At 38.8% G+C, this 21,358-nt stretch overlaps 1 protein-coding gene across 4 annotated transcripts in view; it reads left to right on the forward strand.

Annotated features, from left to right (window-relative positions):
* The window catches only part of LOC149145557 (uncharacterized), a 398,828-nt gene that overhangs the window by 26,418 nt on the left and 351,052 nt on the right, over positions 1 to 21,358 (forward strand). Inside the window, exon 3 of one of the 4 annotated variants that reach the window (XM_089449632.1) lies at positions 20,662 to 20,804. The exons of the other annotated variants lie outside the window; for them this stretch is intronic. The gene's annotated coding sequence lies outside the window, so the exon portion shown is untranslated. The remainder of the gene's footprint in view (positions 1 to 20,661; positions 20,805 to 21,358) is intronic. 4 annotated transcript variants of the gene reach the window in all.

The raw sequence follows: 21,358 nt of genomic DNA on the forward strand, positions 1-21,358 counted from the left end.
GTTGTTGAAAGCTTATGTAAACTAGCCAATATCCATCTTGAAGGATTACCATTGTTATGGATCCTATACAACTAGGCTTGCTGGTGTAATAGCCTTAGAAACAATATTAAATTGAAACTAATGTGAGTTATTGATGTTTGGTAAAAAAAAACCCACTACTTGACTATATCATTATGTACTCTATATTTGTTAGTGTTGCACAACTCGGCGATTGCTTGCCGAGTGGGCCGAGTACGATCGAGTCGCCTACCAAGGGGCCACTCAGCCATACTTGTCCCCTCATACTTGGAACGCGGTGGATCCACTATCACTCGTTCAAGCTTGCCCTGACTCACTCAACTCGACATACTTTCCTTTCTTGCCATTTTTCCTGGTAAAGAGGTCGACTTCTCGCTGGAGGAGTCACTTGACTTCACGATCAGGCAACAATGATCAAACAGTGACAATCCAACAACTCTAGAGTCCCCTCTAGCTTCCAATAACCATCTGGCAGGTAGCGAGCAAGGTAGGCATCTCAATTGATCATTACAGTTTGAAATTCTTTTATTTTTTAATTTTTTTTTGCTTTCTAAAATTCATTTTTCAGGCTGTTATAGGGCACCCACGGTGCCTCCAAATAACTATTTTTTATAATTTGTTATAATTTAAAATCTTAATTGTTATATATATAATTGGTTATTTGGAGGTCCCGTGGGCCTGTCTCAGGGCTGCAGAAGGCTTTTGCGGCCCTAAGGTAGGCTCGCGGGATCTCTTGATTCTTGAGTAAAAATTAAGTTTTTTATTTATTTTATTTATTTATTTATTTATATTATAATTGCCTATGGGCCTGTAACAATGCTGGGTAGAGAGCCTGTTGCAAGCCTCTGCAGCCCTGATATAGGCGCATAGATGCTCATAACAACAATTGTTAGCTTGCAACAACACCGGGCAGAGGGCCTGTAACAACCACAATGTGGCTGCTGCAGCCACACTGTGGCTATTACAGGCCTTTGTGGGCCTTTTTTTTATTGCATGCCTCTGTAATTAAAAAAAATTAAAAAATTTTAATATATTTTTTGTCTGAAATCAGATTGTCATCTTGATTCCTGATCCATAATTCCATGGCTCCTAAGGCTAAATCCAAGTCTAGAAGGCCTCTTAATGAAGCTTGGGAATATGGTACTTGTGATGATCCCAATTCTGACGAGAGAGTCAAATGCAACTTTTGTCCCACTGTGGTGTTTGGGGGCATAAATAGATTGAAATAGCACCTGGCTAGAATAGTGGGTAGTGATGCGATAATATGTGATCATTGCCCTCCAGAAGTGATAGTGAAAATGCAAGCTTATTTGGATGCCATTCATGAACACAATGCTAAGAGACAAGAATGAAGCGTGAGACAATAACAATTGGTGGATCTGAGACATAGTCATAGGGTCAACATGTTCCTACAAGTTTTGCCTCATCAATTGTTGTGCGAAATGCATCTCCTATAACATCTCCTTTCTTCCTTCCTTGCACTGGGCCGAGATCTCAACCAAGCTTGGAAAGTTATTTGAAAAAAAGGAGGCAGATTTGCTAGTTAGGAGGTTTTGGTATCATGATAGCCTCCCATTTAACTATGCAAAGTCACCTTTCTTCCAACCCATGGTAGATGCAATTGCATGTGTTGGCCTTGGCTACAAAGCACCTTCGTATAATTCAATTAAGGAGAAATACCTTAATGAGGAGTTTGAATTTGTCAAGGCATAGTTGGACAACATTAAAAACTCATGGAAGACTACTGGGTACACAATTATGTCAGATTGGTGGACAGGCCAGAGGGGTAGAATAATCATCAACTTTATTGTCTCTTGCTCTAAAGAAACCATGTTCCTAAAGTCCATTGATGCATCTTCACATTTAAAGGATGCAGATCTGATTTTTTCAATGTTGTCAGAGTTTGTGGAGGAAGTTGGGGTAAAAAATGTTGTCAAGATAATCGCGGAAAATGCTGCAAATTATGTGGCAACAGGAAGAATGCTAATCAAAAAATATCCTACCATTTTTTGGAGCCCATGTGCTGTCCATTGCATAGACATGATTTTAGAGGACATTGGAAAGTTGTTGGGGGTGCAAGATGTTGCAGAGTGCATTTATAACCATGTACATTTATAACCATGCTTGGGTGTCGAGTTTTATGAGAGAATTCACAGAGGGTGAGCTTAGCCGACCCACTATCACATGGTTTGCCACTAATTTTCTCTCCCTCCAAAGCCTTTTGAATGAGTACCAAGCTTTGAGACGAATGTTTTGTAGCCAACAATGGCTATTTTGGAAATATTGCACAAAACCGGATGCCATGGTTGTGAAGGTGTCTATCTTCAAAGAGGACTTGTGGGAGAAATTCACTGAAATTGTTAGCTTAATCGAGACCCTTGTGAAAGTCTTGAGGATCATGGATGGAGACAAGCCTCCAATGGGCTACATTTATGAGGGAATGGACAGGGCCAATGAGGCCATCAAAGCTTTTTATAGGGGAGATTCATCTAAATATCTCCCTATATGGGAAATTATTGATTCCAGATGGGATAGACAACTACATTCACCGTTGCATGCATCGGGAGTATATCTAACCAAGCATATTATATAATGAGGGGTCTAATATTCAAACAGATCCCGAGGTGGTGAGAGGTGTCATGATATGTATTAAGAGGATGTTTCCTAGCCAAGAACTTCAAGAGAAAATCAATTTGCAATGAGGCATGTACAAGGAAGCATCTGGCATGTTTGGATTTAACTCAACCATACGACTGAGGGACAAGAAAATACCATATAAGATTCATATTTTAAATTCTATAAATTCTTTAAGTTTTGCATTGCAATTTGCAATGCTCAAAACCTTTTTATTGTAATTTACAACCACTTCGGGGATAGATTGTGGCACAGAGGCACCAAAATTGCAAGAATTCGCAATCAAAGTTCTAAGCTAGCCTTGTAGTGCTTCAAGATTTGAGCACAATTTGTCAATGTTTGAGCACTTCCATAGCAAAAAGCATAACAGGTTGGAGCATGAGCAGTTGCAGAAGTTGGTCTACATCTATTACAACCTTCGACTACTTACTAAACAAATGCGTCCAAAGGATTTAGATCCAATTGCATTGGATGACATTGATCTAGAGTCCGAATGGGTTGTGGAGTTGCCTATTTATGATTTGAGTTGTCTTGATGAGGGGACACAAGATCCCTTTGGTCTCCATTTTCTCAAATGGAAATTCCAAATACACCTTCCTCACAATTGTTTTTTTAACCCACTAATGTTGGCACTAGCTCCTTGAGGTCTCATTCTAGCCGTCCTCGTGCTAATGCATGATATATGACATTGCACGTGGAGACACTATCTAATTTTGGTTTTCTAATTATGTTATGATTCATGAAGAACTTGAAATTTGCTACCATATATTATTTTGTTTATGAAATCATTTTTCAATTTGCTTTGAAATTTTTTGAATACAAATCTCAATTGTGTTATGTTATAACTTATATGATCATTTTCTATGAGATATGATATTAATTCTTGTGTAAACCATGGTTTTATAATTTGAATGTGTTGGAAATGCCATTAGTTTATATTTTATGCAAAAAAAAAATGAGATATTTTTTAGGTTTTTGTTACTTGCCGACTCTTTCCCTAGTTTGTTCTTGAGTCTTCCGGAGTTGATGAGTGATATGCTAGTCGAGTAAATGCCGAGTATGAGTCATGCAACATTGATATTTGTTGGATTTGAAAGGGAGATTGTGTACAATTTATTTTGTGGCTTATAACCCTAAGGGAAAATATTCCCTAAGGATATCACAGTGGTATTAGAGCTGTGCATTCTACTAACCTGAGGGATTAACAATGAGATCTAGTCTATTTTGGTAACTGACTGACACTCTTTCAAATTAGAGTGGTGATTCCTCCGAAAGTAGTCATGAGGAATTGGAAGGAGTTTTGGTTTAGTCCTATCACTGATCTTCATAAGTATCCAGCCATCGAACAATTGTTTGAGGACTAGAAGGCACCCAGGTTAGCTTACATGGCTACACCCTTCTAAAAAGAATAAAACACCTCAATCTCTTGATATGGTGGTATGGGAAACTCAAAATATCCGCCTTACAATATTGATGGGGCTCAAAATAAGTCTAGGAATGATGAGAAATCTGAACAATATGGACAGGATTCAACCAGTGATGCTAAGTCCAGTGTTTAGTTGATAAGAACCGTGAGTTGAATCTCAGGGTATTTTAACGGATGAACATAAAGCTTGAATTATCACCCTAAGTTGATGTGACTTGCAAGCTCGAATAAATAGTGAGTATGCTGGGTGAGGAAAACAAGTTGGAGGAGAATTGCAAATCTCAATCTCAGGACTTGGAAAACGAGGATGGTGCGAATGGCTTGGACAAGGAGCACGAGAAAGTTGGAATTGAAGGTGCAGAGGATGATGAAAAACACAGGTTAATCGAGAAGAAGACTAAAGGTAGCTCACATACAAAGGGTCTCTCAATTGAAGAGCAGGTTGATGAAGATTTTATCCCTCCAGAAAAAACCAAGGATTCTAAGGTACATAGTGCATAAGATGTTGTTAAGCAGAAATTGCCTAGTATGGAGAAGAATGACGAGTTTCTCGGGGAAGACATCTTATCATCCAAGAAGTGTCCAAATTCATCTTTTGATTCTGTTCACGAGTCATGCTCACAGGTTCCTTTCATGGGTAGAGAAAACGATCTTGATTTATTAGGAGAACATCCAATTGTTGCAACACAGAGTTATAATCCACCAAGAGAGAATATCGTGCCCTAGAAAGAGAAGCAAATCCCTCTAGATGTTGAGAATGGAAAGTTTGTCAAATTATAGCCATCTGGACTGCCTATTAGCCCACAAATTTCTTCTCGAAGAAAGAGCATGAATGTTGTGTATTTTGGGAATATACTTTCTAGCCTAGTGTTAATTTCTTCAAGTTCCTTACAAAAGCAGGATCATTCATCTAATTCTTCAAAGATTTCTCATGTAGGCTCACTTGCAACATGTGGAAAACAAATAGCAAAAAGGAAAGATATGGAGAAAGAAATGGGGAAATTACAACTAAAAGAGAAAGCAACAGGAGAATTTCATCGAAGGGACATGAAGAACACAGTAACCATGACACAAGGCATCAAAGAGATAACAGACAGGAGAAGAGACACCGTTACTCTCATTCACCACCTCAACATGAAACCAAGTATCATTTCCTTCAGTGCTAATGAATAACCATGATTATCATCATTCTTGAACTTGCTCCCCTGAGTTTGATCAAATTTGATACCCACAACCACTGTCAGGATCAGAAGCTTGTGGGAGTCAATGCAGGGATTTAATGTCCCCTAAAGGAAGGCCTTTCAATGATCTTCTGATGAGAGAGGACATAATGGACTGAAGAAAAGTTATAGTGAAATCTATGTTAAAGAAACCCATAAAGAGCAAGATACTAGTGGCAGGAGTTCTAGTGGTAAGAGTTCATCAGAAACAAACATTAGCAGCCCTAGTCAGCAAGTTGGTGGTTTGTGCATTTCAACTCAACACAATGGATCCTCTAATTTGGAGCATAGTCAACCATTTCAATGAGAAGGTCAGGAGTACCATTTTTTATATGCTAGAGATTCTCACATGACTGAAACATTCATCTTCTTGGAGTCAATAGATGTTAGTTGTCAAGATCAGAAGCTTGTGGGAGTCGTTGCAGGGATTTAATGTCCCCTAAAGGAAGGCCCTTCAATGATCTTGTAGCTGATGAGAGAGGACAAAATGGACTGAAGAAAAGTTATAGTGAAATCTATGTTAAAGAAACCCATAAAGAGCAAGATACCAGTGGTAGGAGTTCTAGTGGTAAGAGTTCATCAGAAACAAACATTAGCAACCCTAGTCAACAAGTTGTTGGCTTCTGCATTTTGACTCAACACAATGGATCCTCTAATTTGGAGCATAATCAACCGTTTCAACGGGAAGGTTAGGAATACTGTTTTTAATATCCTAGAGACTCTCGCATGACTGAAACATTCATCTTCTCGGAGTCAATAAATGCTAACACTGCAAGATCCTTTGAGAAAAAACCTCTCAAGTCAATCTCTAGACATAATTCTCTTGAGCAACATTTTGTTGTTCAATTTGTTTCCTCAGCAAAAGATGATGATCATAAATTAAAAAGGGGGGATCTTTCCCTTGAGCGAACCAAATGTTGAAATTTCTAAGTATTAGCCATTAGAAATTTTATTTGTATTCTCTGGTTTATTTCGCCTACTTGTTTAATTAGTAACAAGTTATTTAACCATATAAACATTGAAGTAAACACAATACAGTCTCAACCATCTACAAATCAACAACTGAAAGAAATGAACAAACACACAAGGGACACCGTTATTTTTGGACAATCGTCCCCGGAAAAACCCAACTTGGGAAAACCGGTGCAACAGTTCTGAGGGTTTTATTATTAAGCAGCTTTTCTTGAGTACACTGGGTGCCAAACTGGCTCACCTGACATAGATAAAAAAATCTGGCAGGAATACCTCTCTTGGAAGCAAATATTCTGAAAGTCTGCCCCACGAAACCCTCTCTAGCACAATTTGAGCATTGCGTCAACCCTCTTGGCCTCTGCGTCTGCCTGAAACCTTTTGTGTCAGCCCTCTGAGTGCAACCTCTCTGGCCCTCTGCATCACTTTTGCAGCCTCGGCGTGCATGACGCAGGCCCTTCTGGCCTCTGCGCAGTCACTGCTGGCCTCTGCGTGGCTCCCTTGGCTCTGCGTCTGCCTCTTTGGCTTTGCGCTGGTCTTCTGGCAGTATCTCTGCCTCTCTGCCTCGTACTTACCGCCCCTCGTTGCATCTCTGATCACTGGTTCAATTTCTCTTAGCAAACCCTGCTCTAGAGAATCGAATTGATTGATCAATCTGGTGTATCTCCAACTGATCCTTAAGCCTCCTCTTATACTTTTTCTGTTGAGTCTTCAACGGCCGAGATTACATCTCTAATCAACGGCTAAGATTAGATTTGGCTTGATCCATGTCATTTAGAACCTTCTAACCCAGTTTTATATTAATACCCATTAATATTTTTATTTTTCTAAGTTTAGACTTACGAACCCATTAAAAATATTAATTATTTTAATATCTCCTTCACTGTGTAGAATTTCCCCAAACCATTTCTGGGTCTTGGATATCTCATGTGCTTTATCCTTTCCACCAATTTTCATGGCTAGAGGACATCCGATGCTACCCCAAATCAACACTCCCTCTTAGCGAGGAATGTGCTCTAGTAATACTCCACTACTGAGCATCACCCTGATTATATGACACGGTACTTGTGCTGATGCTAGGCCTTCCCGACCAACATCCTCTACACTACTGCATCTGTACAACAACTCCCTCTGCATCTGTGCTATTGCTGGTCCTTTCTCCCAACACTGCATCTTCTTTGTAGTTCTCTCTCATCATGCTGCCCATATCACTACCACTGCTATTGCTGCACTGCAACTCAGTTACTGAGAAGTAAGTAACTGATCCACCACTATTGACATCCTTGTCAGGCTAGAAACCCTCCCGATGTTGAAGCTCTCTCTGTCGCTATCTTGTGCTCCCTTTGCGCCTTTGCGTTGCTGCAACAACTCTGTGCCTCTCGCGCTGCTGCAACCACCTCTGTGCCTTCCTGCACTGCTGCAACCTCCTTTGTGCCTCTCGCATTGCTGCAACGCTCTTTGCACTGTCAAGGACTACTGCACTCTAGCACTCTCTGCCACCCCATCTGCATCTGCTTCTATCGACATCTGTCATCTTGCTACTGTCACTTCGGGGCTCCCATAGCCAGGTATGATCCAAGAGTTTGGGTACCTCAAGGATCTTGCCCCTCATCGCCTGTAGTCCTCTTGAATACAGCTCGATGTCACCCCACCTCTTCTCTAGAGGTACATGAGCACTCATGGCACAATCGTCATCATCCTCTACCTCCTTTTCCGCCTTCGCTGGCGCTGCCTTGGAGTCAGACGCCTCTCCCTTATTCTTCTTCCTCGGACACTGGTTTGCATAATGCTCCAATTTCCCACAGTTGAAGCACTTTATCTTAGAGAGGTCATTTTTCTTCCTCTTCCTCTGCTGCCCCGCAGATGCCAGAGCTGCATCCTCGTCCTCCTCTTTCTTGACCCGTGCTCCTTTGCTGCTACTTCCCGTCTTGGTTAACCGTCTGATCTCTTCTTGGTGAAGCGCTGCCCATAGTTCTTCTCAATTTGGAAGATGTTCTTTGCCCAAAATGCTTTGGACAAACATCTCCCACTCCTCAAAGACTGCATTCAGGGCGGTCCTCACCATTAACTCCTGATCCGGTGTGGCCCCTATGGAAGTCAGTTGGTCCTGAATCTCCTTCAATCTGCTGAGTAAGTGATCTACATGCTCCCCCTTCTACATCTGATACGACCACAATTGATTCTCTAGTAGCATCTTCCTCTGCACGGAAGTGCCCTGATACAATGTTGTCAAGGTGTCCCACATTTCCTTTGTTGTATTCTTCTCGGCAATATGTTGGACCACATAATCCTTGACTCCATCAAGGATTGTGCATTTCACCTAGGCCATCACATCCTCATACTTTTCATTGTCAGCTGGGTCGACTGGGATAGCCACGGTTCTCAAGGCGAAGGCCTTGATGCGATGTCTATCTAGAATGGACAGGATCCTGGCCTTCCAGATGACAAAGTTGGATGCCCCGTCCAACCTGTCCTGATCCCTCAGTCCATTCATGGCCATCTCTCTGCTCTTCTTTTTGACTCCTTTGAGTCTCTACTTCTCTCCTAGAAGTTCTCTCTTCGACTCCCTCTGAGTCTTGATTTCCCTCCTGGAAATCCTCCTGCCAACAATCGAATCATACCTCTCTGATCTCCTATGCACCTGCAACACTGATATGGATTTCTTGGCTAGAAATCCGCCTAGGTAACGACTCCCTCTACCTTTGTTTTGCCCTGTTAGGTATTATTCTGTCTTGGCAGCAACAACACCCCACCAACTTCACTCCCCGCAATCTGCCCATAGCTTCCTATGCTGCAGCGACTGAAGCACTGAGCCTCTAAGCTCTGTGCAATCCCAAGAAGGTTGATTTGCTCTCTTGGCCAATTGCGTCAACCCTCTTGGTCTCTGCGTGGCTCTTCGTGAGCCTCTTATGCCTTCTTCTGCCTCTGCGCTAGCCTCTCTCTCGCTCGAACTGATGACGCAGGCCCTCTGCGTCAACCCTTCTACGCTTCTCTCTGCCTAGGAACAACTTTTGTCACTCCGGACAACTGTTTCTGTTGCAAATTCTCTGATTCAGCTGGCACCTTTAGCTCTCCTGTGATCTGCAACGCTCTGATACCATGTTGAAATTTCTAAGTATTACTCGTTAGAAATTTTATCTGTATTCTCTAGTTTATTTCGCCTACTTCTTTAATTACTAACAAGTTATTTAACCATATAAACATTGAAATAGACACAATACAGTGTCAACCATCTACAGATCAACAACTGAAAGAAATGAACAAACACACAAGGGACATCGTTATTTTTGGACAGTCGTCCCCCAAAAAACCCAACTTGGGAAAACCGGTGCAGCAGTTCTAATGGTTTTATTATTGAGCAACTTTTCTTGAGTACACTGGGTGCCAAACTGGCTCACCCGATAGAGATAAAAAATCTGGCAGTAATGCCTCTCTTTAGAAACAGATATTCTGACTGTTTGCCCCACAAAACCCTCTCCAACACAATCTGAAGCAGTGTGAGCCCTCCTAGCCTTTGCGTCTTACCTGAAACCTTCTGTGTCAGCCCTCTAAGGCTTTGCGCAGCCTCTCTGGTCCTCTGCGTCACTTTTACAGCCTCTGCATGGATGACACAGGCTCTTCTGGCCTCTGCGCAGTCACTGCTGGCCTCTGCATGGCTCCCTCTGGTTCTGCGTCTGCCTCTTTGCCTCTGCGCTAGTCTTCCGACACTATCTCTGCCTCTCTGCCTCGTACTCACTACCCCTCGTTGCAACTCTGATCATTGGTTCGATTTCTTTTAGCAAACCCTGCTCTAGAAAATCGAATTGACTGATCAATCTGGTGTATCTCCAACTGATCCTCAAGCCTCCTCTTATACTTTTTCTGTTGAGTCTTCAGCGGCTGAGATTACATCTCTAATCAACGGCTAAGATTAAATTTGGCTTGATCCATGTCATTTAGAACCTTCTAACCCAATTTTATATTAATGCCCATTAATATTTTTATTTTCTTAAGTTTAGACTTAGGAACCCATTAAAAATATTAATTATTTTAATATCTCCTTCACCGGGTAGAATTTCCCCAAACCATTTATGGGTCTTGGAGATCTCTTGTGTTTCAGCCTCTCCACCATTTTTCATGGCTAGAGCACATCCGATGCTACTCCAAATCAACACCAAACATCATGGATTTCAAGTTAGAATGATTTGAGGTATCAAGGACAATGCTAATCTTTTTGAAAATATTTATGTTGGTCTCTACAAGGTTGAAGATTCATGGTTGGATAAAACAAAGTCCAAATATGGTGTGTTCAAGTATAGGTTAGAGAGATTACTGAGGCAAGCTGAGCTAGCATCAGATACGCTGAAGTCTGTTGTCAAGTGGAAGTCCAAACCATCTCTCAGGCAAGGTCTCGTTAATCCGGATAATTCTTCAAAGAGGGAGAACTTACCTGTCTATCTTGTGAGTAATGTTTGACATAGACAAGGTTAAAAGAAATTGATGAGAAGATATACCATATGCAAAATAGAATTAAGCATGAGAGTATGCTTTTACGAGAAGAAAAACAGTTACTATGTGATATGAAAGGGACATTTGGCCACATTGATAAAAGTCAAGAACGTAGTAAATTTTTGGATCGAGGATTGGATTCCCTGAAAAAGTAGATCTTTCAAGCAGAAAGGAATGTGCAGGCCATTAAGAAAGAATTGGGTACCTTGAACTTTGGTTTCAGGCAATTACAAGACCATTGGAATTTTGTAGAAAAAATTATGAATTTTAAAGATGTAAATATCATAAGGAAGCTTCTGGATGACTGTGTGGGGAGCCATTTATTAGTTTTTGTCATAAGTCACTTGCTGAAGATGAAAGTGGGAAACCATGCGTGGTTTGAATTATATGACTTTTACCAAGTAGAGAAACACGAGGTGACTATGTGTGTCCATACAAGCATAAAGGGGTTATCCCTTTCGTCTGGTATAAGAGATATACAATTTCCACAATTTGCCTTCAGTGACGCTATAGATCGTCAAGTTGAGATATTTGCTGAGCTCAAATTGGTTTGATAATTGGTTCAACATATCAGGATTGCCTTGCAGAAGTAGTTAGGGGGAAGACTTTGATGAAATTGCATATAAGACAGGCATGCCGGGGGACTGAAAAATGGTTAGAATAAGAGACACTGAACTAATTGGATTGGAACAACTTTTAAAACATCTGCTTGCATATATTCCTTGGAATGTTCTAGCAGCCATGGGGTTATTGGATAAAATAAATCAATATGTTGTTAATATAATATCAATTGGCACCAACTCGATGGACATGGATGTCAGTAATCTAAAGTACTTGGCTACAGAGGCCTTAATGTGCCCGCTGCTTAAGGGAGATCATAATCGACAGATGAAAAACTCATACTCCTCATCTAACATTAACTGTCATTAAGTTTCAAAAGAAGAGGGTTCTATAAGTGCTGGTAAAGAATTTGAACCTCAGATGATTGATGAAGGATGTGATAGTGATAAAATTGTTGGAACAAATAAAATGAAGGTTGGAAAGACATGGCTGAACTATGTTACTTGGGAGCGGGAGTGGGAGCGACCATTTTCAAAAGCTCCCTGTTTGGGAGCGAATCCCGGAGCGATTTTTTAAAATATATATATATATATATATATATTTGTTATATTTTTTAATTTTTGATACATATATGTCAACAAAAACATGTAGAATGATGAATTAGATATAAAAAACATAAAAAACATAGATTGAACCATATAACAACAATCATCTAGAAGTTATAATCTTCATCAACCACGTTCGCAAGTTAGTAACATAGTAACATACAACATATTGAGTCTCATGATTCATCAATCTTAAAGTTTCAAGCTTTCAAAATTCAATATATAACATTTATCATCATTGATCACCAAAGTTGTACTTGTAAGCTAAGTGTAACCATTATAACAAATAATATCTAACATGAAATGAAATGTTATAAAATGAAATGAAATGAAACAACTTTCAACTTTCATGAAGCATCATATTCATAATTCATTACTAATGAGTTATAATTGCCAACTTCAAACTTAAATTGTCATATATTGTTTAAATAAATATCATAATAAATATGAAAGAGTCAATAGTTATAAAAGCTACTAGAAACTAGAAAAGAGAAGTAAATCTATTATCTATTTGTTATGCTTGGGCCTCTTGCCACCAAGAGATGTCTAATTTTTTAGTCTTGTTGCAAAATCAGGATCTTTGTCATTAATATCACTCTCCAAGCATTAATATCCAGAGGTATCTTTGTCATTACCTTTGTATCTGTATAGGGATCTTTGTCATTAATATCACCCTCTAAGCATTAACATAAGATAGAAAAACCATAGCATGTCAAGTCACGATTTTGTTTGAGTGATGCGTACATTTTTAGGAGGGTCATGATAGAGGAGTTCGACAACCAATGTCACTAACATCAAGGTACATAAGAGGGATTGGTGCTCTTGATTAAATACGAGTTCCATACCCTAATACATGACAAAATTCAATGGAAACATTGCAATCCTGAAATCCTGAAAAACTGATAAGTCTGTTGGATTTTGAATGAAATCTAAAATTCTAATTTCTCCATATGAAAGCCAATGAGGACGAAACCACTCTCAAACATCCTGAGTCATTTCATGGTAATGTTAAAAATTTAAGTAAAAGGATGAAAATGAAGATTAAGGAGAATGTCACTTTTACTTTAAGAATTTAACATTACCATGAATAGCATATCAATACTAGGGCCTAGACTTGATCATTAAGCTGCCCCACTCAAAAACTATTTGTTTCTTTCAAAAAAAATTGCATTTCGAACATTACTACAAAAAAAAAATGAAAAAAAGGCAAAACGCTCCCGAAAAAGCTCCCGAAAAGGCAGGGAGCGAAATTTTTTTTAGGGAGCGCGCTCCAGAAATCGCTCCCTTTCTGGGAGCGCGCTCCCGACCCGCTCCCACGCGGATTGGGAGCGGGAGTGGCGGGGGGGGCGCTCCCCCGCAACATAGTGGCTGAAAATAGAGCTTGCTTCAGCAGTAGCACATATTTGTACTCTTAACCTAAAATTGATCTATGACTCAATGAATGAAAGTAGTGACTATTGCATGATGGCATTTCCAACATCAGAAACTAGCATTATGGCTATTGGGTTGCATGAAATGAAGAAGGTTGTTATTGTTCTTTCTTTGACAACTGCAAATGAAACTGCAAGGGTTAAAGGGAGGTTCTCATTTTTGAAAATAAGAAGACAAATTGCAGCACCAGAACTTGCAATTGCTTGAGGACAAGCAATGTTGGGAAGGGGGGACTGTAATGTTCCCTTCTAATTTATTACCCAAGGGGGTACAAAATAGCCTGTCTAACCCTATAGGCTATAGTCAATGATAAAGGGGGAAAGTTGAAACCCATTATCCAATGCCTTTGGGGCAACATTGGGTAAATTGATCATCCAAACAAGTAATTATACAACAACTTAGGGAATTGGTGTTGATGTTCTAGTGATGCAATGACTAGAGTAGTTTTTCACAATTGATAACCACTTCTATTGAAATAAATTGTTCCTTCTTTATACTTTAGTGAACAAGTAGCTATACATGAAAAACTTCAGCCCTTATTTCTTCATCAAGAGCAGTAAATATAGATTATAGTAGACAAAGAACAAAAAATAATAAGCAAGAGACAAGAAACACCAGGATTAGGCTCACAGCCAGGGCTAAACCCACAAGGGGAAAACCCAAAATTCTTTCCTTATGAGTGAGAGATTTTGTACATCAATAGTACATCTAAATGTTCCATCAAATCCAAAATGGTCTACAATGAAATACCAAATCAAAGTCTGCTCATCAAGAGGAGAGAGATTCTACATTTGTCCAATGAGTAAGGTCTGCAAGGAGGCTGGAACTTAGGTCTGTAGTCATTGCAATAGAAGGCCGAAGTTGTGACTGTAATCACTAGAAAATATGCCAATGAACTGAGCCTAAGGAGGCTGGAACTTAGGTCTGTAGTCATTGCAATAGAAGGCCGAAGTTCTGACTGTAATCACTAGAAAAGATGCCAATGAACTGAGCCTAAAAACCTTGGTTAACTTCAGAGATATATCAAATTAAAGAGAGCGAGCTTCTTTGCAATCCCGAGCTTCTTTGCAATCCTCAGTCATAAAAGAACCAACAAAAGAAAAATATAAATGATCCCAAACAGACCCAAGTTACTGTAGTCAACGAGCCTTCAAACTGCAGTCAAGGGAGCCTTCTTTTTCCTCTTCTCATGTGTAGATATCCCTGTAATAGAAGACCAAACTTCTTTTCAATTGCAGATGGAAATATTGTGATTGATGATTGACCAAATGAATGCCAACGAACTTGTTTAAATAGGGGTCATATGGAGGCTAATTATCCCTAATGGGGCCAACATGTAAACCTTATAGGAGCCAACTTGTAGGTGATCAATGATTGATTTCTTCTTTGGGTATGCAATGAAAAATACCGACCATAGCTACATTATATTTCAACAATTGGACGTGCCTGGGCAACAAGTTAACGTCTCTGACGTCAAGAGCTATTCATAGTTGCAAGAGAGTCCTAAAGGCCATAATTTTCTCGTTTGAAGATCTGGTTGGATAATGATCTATTGTGGAGATAATAGAGGATGAATTAGGTCATGGTAGTGAGTAGCGAGGATTAAGGATATCAAATGATTATCAACGACAAGATTCTAGAGAAGCCATAACAAGACTGTCGGTTCAGCTTGGTAAGGCCTCGTTGGAGTGGCAAAAGTAATAGACATTCTAGATGAGTTGTTCTTAAACAATCCCATAAGTTAATTATTGGGACAACTGGTCAACTAAGCTTTGACTGTTGTTGAAAGCTAATATAAACTAGTTAGTATTTATATTGAAGGATTACCATTGTTATGGATGCTATACAACTAGGCTTGTTGGTGTAATAGCCTTAGGAGCAATATTAAATTGAAACCAATGTTTTAAAACTCCGATTCGGAAACGGCTGAGGGTCGGCTCCGACTCCGACTCTGACTCGGTATCGACTCGGCTGGTTTGATTTCAATGACTTGGTCGTTGTAAAAAATACATTAAATATTTATTTTTTAATGAAAAAACATAATTTTAAAGATTTTCATTCATGTTTCCAAACACAAAGCTTTAGAATATAGAGAGAAGACAACATATGATCAAAGTAGGCTCATGAATATATCCATTATATCAAAATGGCACCCAGTGCACTGTCCAATACATACATGAATGATGATATAGAGATCAAAACAAAAACACATAACCAAGGAGGCTAGAAATGGCCTCTACAACAAAAGTAAACTGCAAAACATCTCTAGTCACCAGTACTACTGACTACTGCTAGAGGAGCCAACGTCATCTAGCTTAGACTTTGAATCAGAGTTAGACAGGGAAACCCATGGTTCTTCCTCATCATCATCTCCAACTGCAACGAGATATGTGCTTCTATCGTCGCTGACTAGAGGAAGTGGTTGCAACTGGAGGACTTGGGGCTGGTACAAGTGGATCTGCATTCAACTGAACATTTCCTTTAACTAATGCCTTCTTCTGTAAATCCAAATCAAGATCCTCATCAGAATCAAAATCTCCTGGATTACTGTCCACTACCCAATCTGATGTTTGATCAATATCTTCCAACACAATGGGATCTGAATCAGGTCTTTTGTTCAACAATTGGTTGCGTCTAAGCCGAAGGTTGTATTGGACATAGACTAGATCATTTAACCATTTTTTATCTAAACGATTTCTCTTCTTCGTGTGAATCCTCTCAAAGACGGACCAATTGCACTCACACCTAGTAGCACTGCAAGTTTGACTCAAAATACGAATTGCAAACTTTTGCAATTGAGGACAATGGCTACCAAATGCCTCCCACCATTGTGCTGCAAAAAACATAGTTGTGTAATGAGTTAGCTCAACAAAATTACAAATTTTATCCAACTTTGAAATTATAAACAATTTAACAAAATAAGAATTTGAAAATTGAAATTGTTTGTTTACCTTGCTCATATGCTTCCCTTGCAATCCTTGTTAGGTTCTTGCCAAAGGTACCTGTGGTGTTTCTGAAACAAGTGATTTGTTGGTGTACCTTTAGTTGATCACTCTCCATAGGGACCATACGATCAATGCAATCAATCAATCCATCTCAAACCTCCCCACCCAAAGCTCCTGCCTCCAGAGCTTTATAATGATACCTTGGGTTCAAAAAATACCTAGCTGCATGTATAGGGTGATGGAGTTGATTGTTCCATCTTTCATCAATGATTGCCCAAATGGGCCCATACTTAGCCACTCTATCCTTGTATGTTGTCTTTATTTGCTCCTTTGCTTGATCCATAGCCTCATAAATGAATCCCATAGCCAATCTTTCCCCATCCACCAACCGCAACACCTTAACCAGTGGCTCAACAACCTTCACAATCTCTGCTGCCTTTTTCCAAAATATTTCTTCATTAACTTTCTTTTTCAAATCTTTGCCATCCTGTTTGTGAGACCATTGGCTTTCATTCCATTCATCACTAGAAAACAACTTTTGCAAGTTTCTATGTTGGGAAAGCATAGATTGCAATGTCAAAAAATGAGTTGCAAATCTAGTGATGGCAGGCCTAATAATATCCCTGCCCCTTGTGTGTTTCCTCATCGGGCTCAAAATCCATGAATGGTTGTAGATACATTTTGTTATGCTTTTGGCGTGCTCTACAGTGTTCTTGACCGCATCTAATTTGCCAATATCCTCAAGCATGACGTCTATGCAATGTGCAACATATGGGGTCCAAGAGATGGTTTTGTGTTTTTCCTCTAACAGTTTACCAACAAGAACATAGTTAGAGGCATTATCTGTGATGATTTGAACAACATTGGCCACCTCCACCTCCTCAACAACCTCATCCAATAGCTGAAACAACAATTGTCCATCTTTCACCCTATCAAATGCATCGACTGATTTTAGAAACATGGTTCCCTGTGGACAAAAGATAAGAATTCCATCCATCTGACATGATGGTACATCCTTTTTTTGCCCATGAGATTTTGAAATCTTTCAAATACTCATCAATGGAGGAAATTTCTTTTCGCAAATGAGACCCCATTAACTCATGCATATTAGGGACTTTGAAGCCCTTTCCAACAACAAATATGGCATCAAACATAGGTTCATAATATGGTGAACGAGAAGCATTTAAGGGGATATCAACATCATACCACCATCTAGCTATGTAATCACAAGCAGTTTCCCTCAATTCTTTCTTCCAATGGTCATCTAAAGTGGGCTGCATATGACTTCTACTAGCTTGAGGACCATGTGCATCTGATGGAGAGGAGGGTGTGACAGTGAAATAACTTATGATATTCACATCACCCTTATTTTTCAATTTACCCTTACCCTTTGTTTCTTGCGTGGAATCCAAAGAGGGAGGAACATAGTGGAAGGGGTTGGATGCATTAGTATAAGGGATAGATGAAGAGCCCTCAAAATCAAAATGGGGGTTGGTAGCCATCATTTGTTGGATATTCCTCTTCCTCCCAATTTCAGCCTCTATTTGTTTTTGCCTAGCTTTTTCTTCCTGAAACTTCTCAAAGCTATTTAACAACTCCTTCCTAATCTCTCCAATTTATATTGATGGTGATTCACATGGAGTAATTTGGCCTCTAATATCAGCCAAGTTTTGTTTTAGCCTATGAATGCCCCCATGACCCTCCTTAAATTTTCTATGACAAAATTTGCAATGCATTTGATTATCAACCATTTCAGCATATGCCCAAGCATCGTCTTTCACTCTAGGAGCCATTTTTTGACTTGGAAATGAAAGGAAAAAATCTCAAAATGAAAAAAAAATATAACATTGCTTCAATGTTCATTTCTTTTACAAAAAAGACTCTTTTCAATTTCCATATTTGCACAAAAAAAAAAGAAGCAAAAACATATTTTAGAAGTGAAAAAATACCTCTAGGCACAAACCGCCTCCTCAATGCTGCTCCAACAAATCAACTCCTCAATGTTGTTCCAATGGTTGCCCAAGAAGCTCCTCACTGCTGCTCCAATGCTTACCTAAGACTCCTCATTGCTACTCCAAAAACAAACTCCACAACTCTTCACAAACTCCTCACAAATTCTCACACAAATGCAATGAGATAGCTGTGAGGAAATGAGAGGGGTTGGGTAGCTTTTATATGGTTGGGAGAGGTAAATGGACCTCAAACTCACCTTAAAGCAAATTCGAATTGGCACTGGGGTCCAATTCGCCCCCAAAAGACCTCGCTGGCCGTGTGTGTGCGTGGTTGACCGAGTTATCTCGGGCTCGACCGAGCCAACTTCTGCAGCCGGTGGGCCATTGTAAATATGATCCTAGTATGTTTATAAAGCCATGTAAAACACCTAGGTAAGCTTAAGAATTTTTACTAACGAGTTTCATCCTAGGGAGTGTTTTAACTTCGTTAATTATTTTGTACACGAAATAATTAATAGAGTTTTTCTCCTACATATACCCCCAAAACTAGGGTGGGATTCGATGGTGATGTCTTAAGTAAGTCTTAGTGTATTGAGTCTATGTATTTTCATCATACTAGATCATGTCTTGAGTCTCGCAGAATTTGGTTGAGTCTAAGTGTCTATTTTTAATTATTAAATTTCTAGCTGGTTAGGAAATTTAATAATTTGGATGTAAATTGTAAAATCAAATGATTGTAAAAGTTGAAGGGGGTAGAGTACTCATAGTTAGAACCTCTACACCTCAACTTAGTGTCTAGACATTTTTTGAGGGTTGAAATTATGTCTTTCCCCTCAAAATTATTTATTTTGAGTTTTCCAACAAAAAACAACAAAAAAATATCCAAAAAATGAAAATTGAGAGAATCAAATTCTCTCCAAGTGGAAAAACGAATTTTTGGAGAAGGTGGTCATTCCCAAGGAAGAATTAAATTGACAAACCCAATTCCAAGGCAAAAAAAACCACAAGAAATTCTTTGGGGCTAGAAAAGAATTATTTTTTCAAAGAAATTAATTTTTCTGGGTCTAGTTAGTTGAAGAAAATTCGTGGGTCCAAAAGAAGTCCAATTTTTAAGGTCCTTCATCAAGGGAAAAATCAAAATTTTAACAAAAAATGAGCTTATGGACCAAGGTGATTAAGTCAAAAATGATTTTTTGAGGAAAAAAGCTCAAAATAATATTTTTTGGACTAGGAAAAAAATGAATTATTATGGAATTCGAATTTCTTCATCAAAATCAAGGGAAAAGATTTAATTTTGGCATGGATCAAGCATCTAGCAACTGTTATTCTCCAGGTTCAAGTCAAAATTGTGCAACTTCTTGGACCTAGCCATTTTCCACTTGTAGGGGGATCTAGATCTCTCTATTTTTCTATAAATTGACCCTGAGGCTCCTCATTGTGACATCTTTGATCTTCGGATCACTGTACTCTAGCTATCAACTCTTGAAGCTCTCTATTTTGGTAATAGAGCAAAAGGTATTTGGGGTTACTACTGTTGTGTTTTTCATCCATGGACATGGTACTATTGTTTCACCAAGCTTTTACTTTCTACCTGTGCTTATATTCGTTATGTTTATATGCTTTTACAGAATCATCGGTGTATAGGTATCTTGCATTGTTGATTGGGTCTGAAGAATGCTTTAGGATTGGTTGTGGCTAGTTGTTTTCGGTTAACTACTAGGACTTACTTCCATTTTATTTTTCTTATCTCATGTGGATCTAACGAAAATATTTTAATTTGTGTAGAGAAAACATTTGATTGAAATAGATCTCAAGCATGAGGGGACGATTTTGGCTAAACCATCCCACTCTTAACCCACTCTATATTCGTTAAAGATTTATCTAACGATTTTTATTGTAGGGTTTCTAGATTTGGGTTTGAGGAAAATCATTTATTTTATTTATTTATCTAAATTAAAGAGCTACGAATGAATAATTTGCTATTTAAAGAGCCATTACACTTGTAAATTATTTGTAAGTTATTTTTTTTTTGTAAATATTTTTTTTTCTCACCTTTGTTTTCTATTTTGTATATATAGATTGGGGTTTTTTTTACATTTGTGATTGCAGATCTGAGGCTTAAGAGTATGAACTTCTAAGTAATTATTTGCAGACTTGGAATACATTTTTCTTGACGATCGCAGGCATAAGAAGACTCTCTCGCATCCAAAATCAAAATTTTTAAAGATTTTTCTGAGATTTAAATTTGGTTTATGGTTCAAAAATTGATTTAAATTTCTTTTGTGAGCATGCCGTAAAATTTCAAGGGTCAATTTACTAAGCTGCAAATCCTAGAAGGGCTTGAGTTTTCTCTCAATAATAAATCAATTAACTCTTGAGCATCTTAACAAAGAAATCCTTATTTTTTTGCAGAGATTTGACATCGATCTTGGAGAAGATTCGTAGCGGGGGGCATGAATTTCAATTGCAAGGTTTTTTGAGAGAAGCTGCAAGCCCTTGAGGGCCTTTTCTCTCAAAAGCGCAGGCCCCATAGGGTCATCATTTTCCCCTAATGCGTAAGCCTCTCTGAATTGGACAAATTGGCAGGGATAGCAAGATTTTTCTAAGAGCATTGTGCCCTGACCTCCCGACGTCTCTTTTGCGGAGAAAATTTATTTATTTTTCATCGATTCTGAAGCAATTTAATTTCTTAAAGCTTAAAATTTTATTGAATTTTTTTTAGAGAAGCTGTACTCTATTTATGATCATTTATCCGAAGGCCAAGAGCTCCTGAGTTAATGTGAGTTATTGACGTTTGGTAAAAAATCCACTGCTTGACCATATCATTGTGTACTCTATATTTGTTGGATTTGAAAGGGAGACCGTTTACAATTTATTTTGTGGCTTATAACCCTAAGGACAAAAATTCCTTAGGGATATTACATTGTGTGCTTTGATGAGATAGGCTTGATCTTCTTTGATCAAGTAATATTTGTTTTCCATCTTGTAGTATTTTCCATCCTTATCCCATTAGTAAGGATATCCAAGCAACACCTCACAAGCATCAAGAGGTGCTAAATATCATTCTACTTCTAGCATAATCAACATTAAGGGAAAACTTCACATCTTT

Source organism: Pinus tabuliformis, chromosome X (assembly GCF_031772625.1).
Source record: "Pinus tabuliformis cultivar Carrire ecotype Pingquan chromosome X, CPIR1, whole genome shotgun sequence".
Taxonomy (NCBI): domain Eukaryota; kingdom Viridiplantae; phylum Streptophyta; class Pinopsida; order Pinales; family Pinaceae; genus Pinus; species Pinus tabuliformis.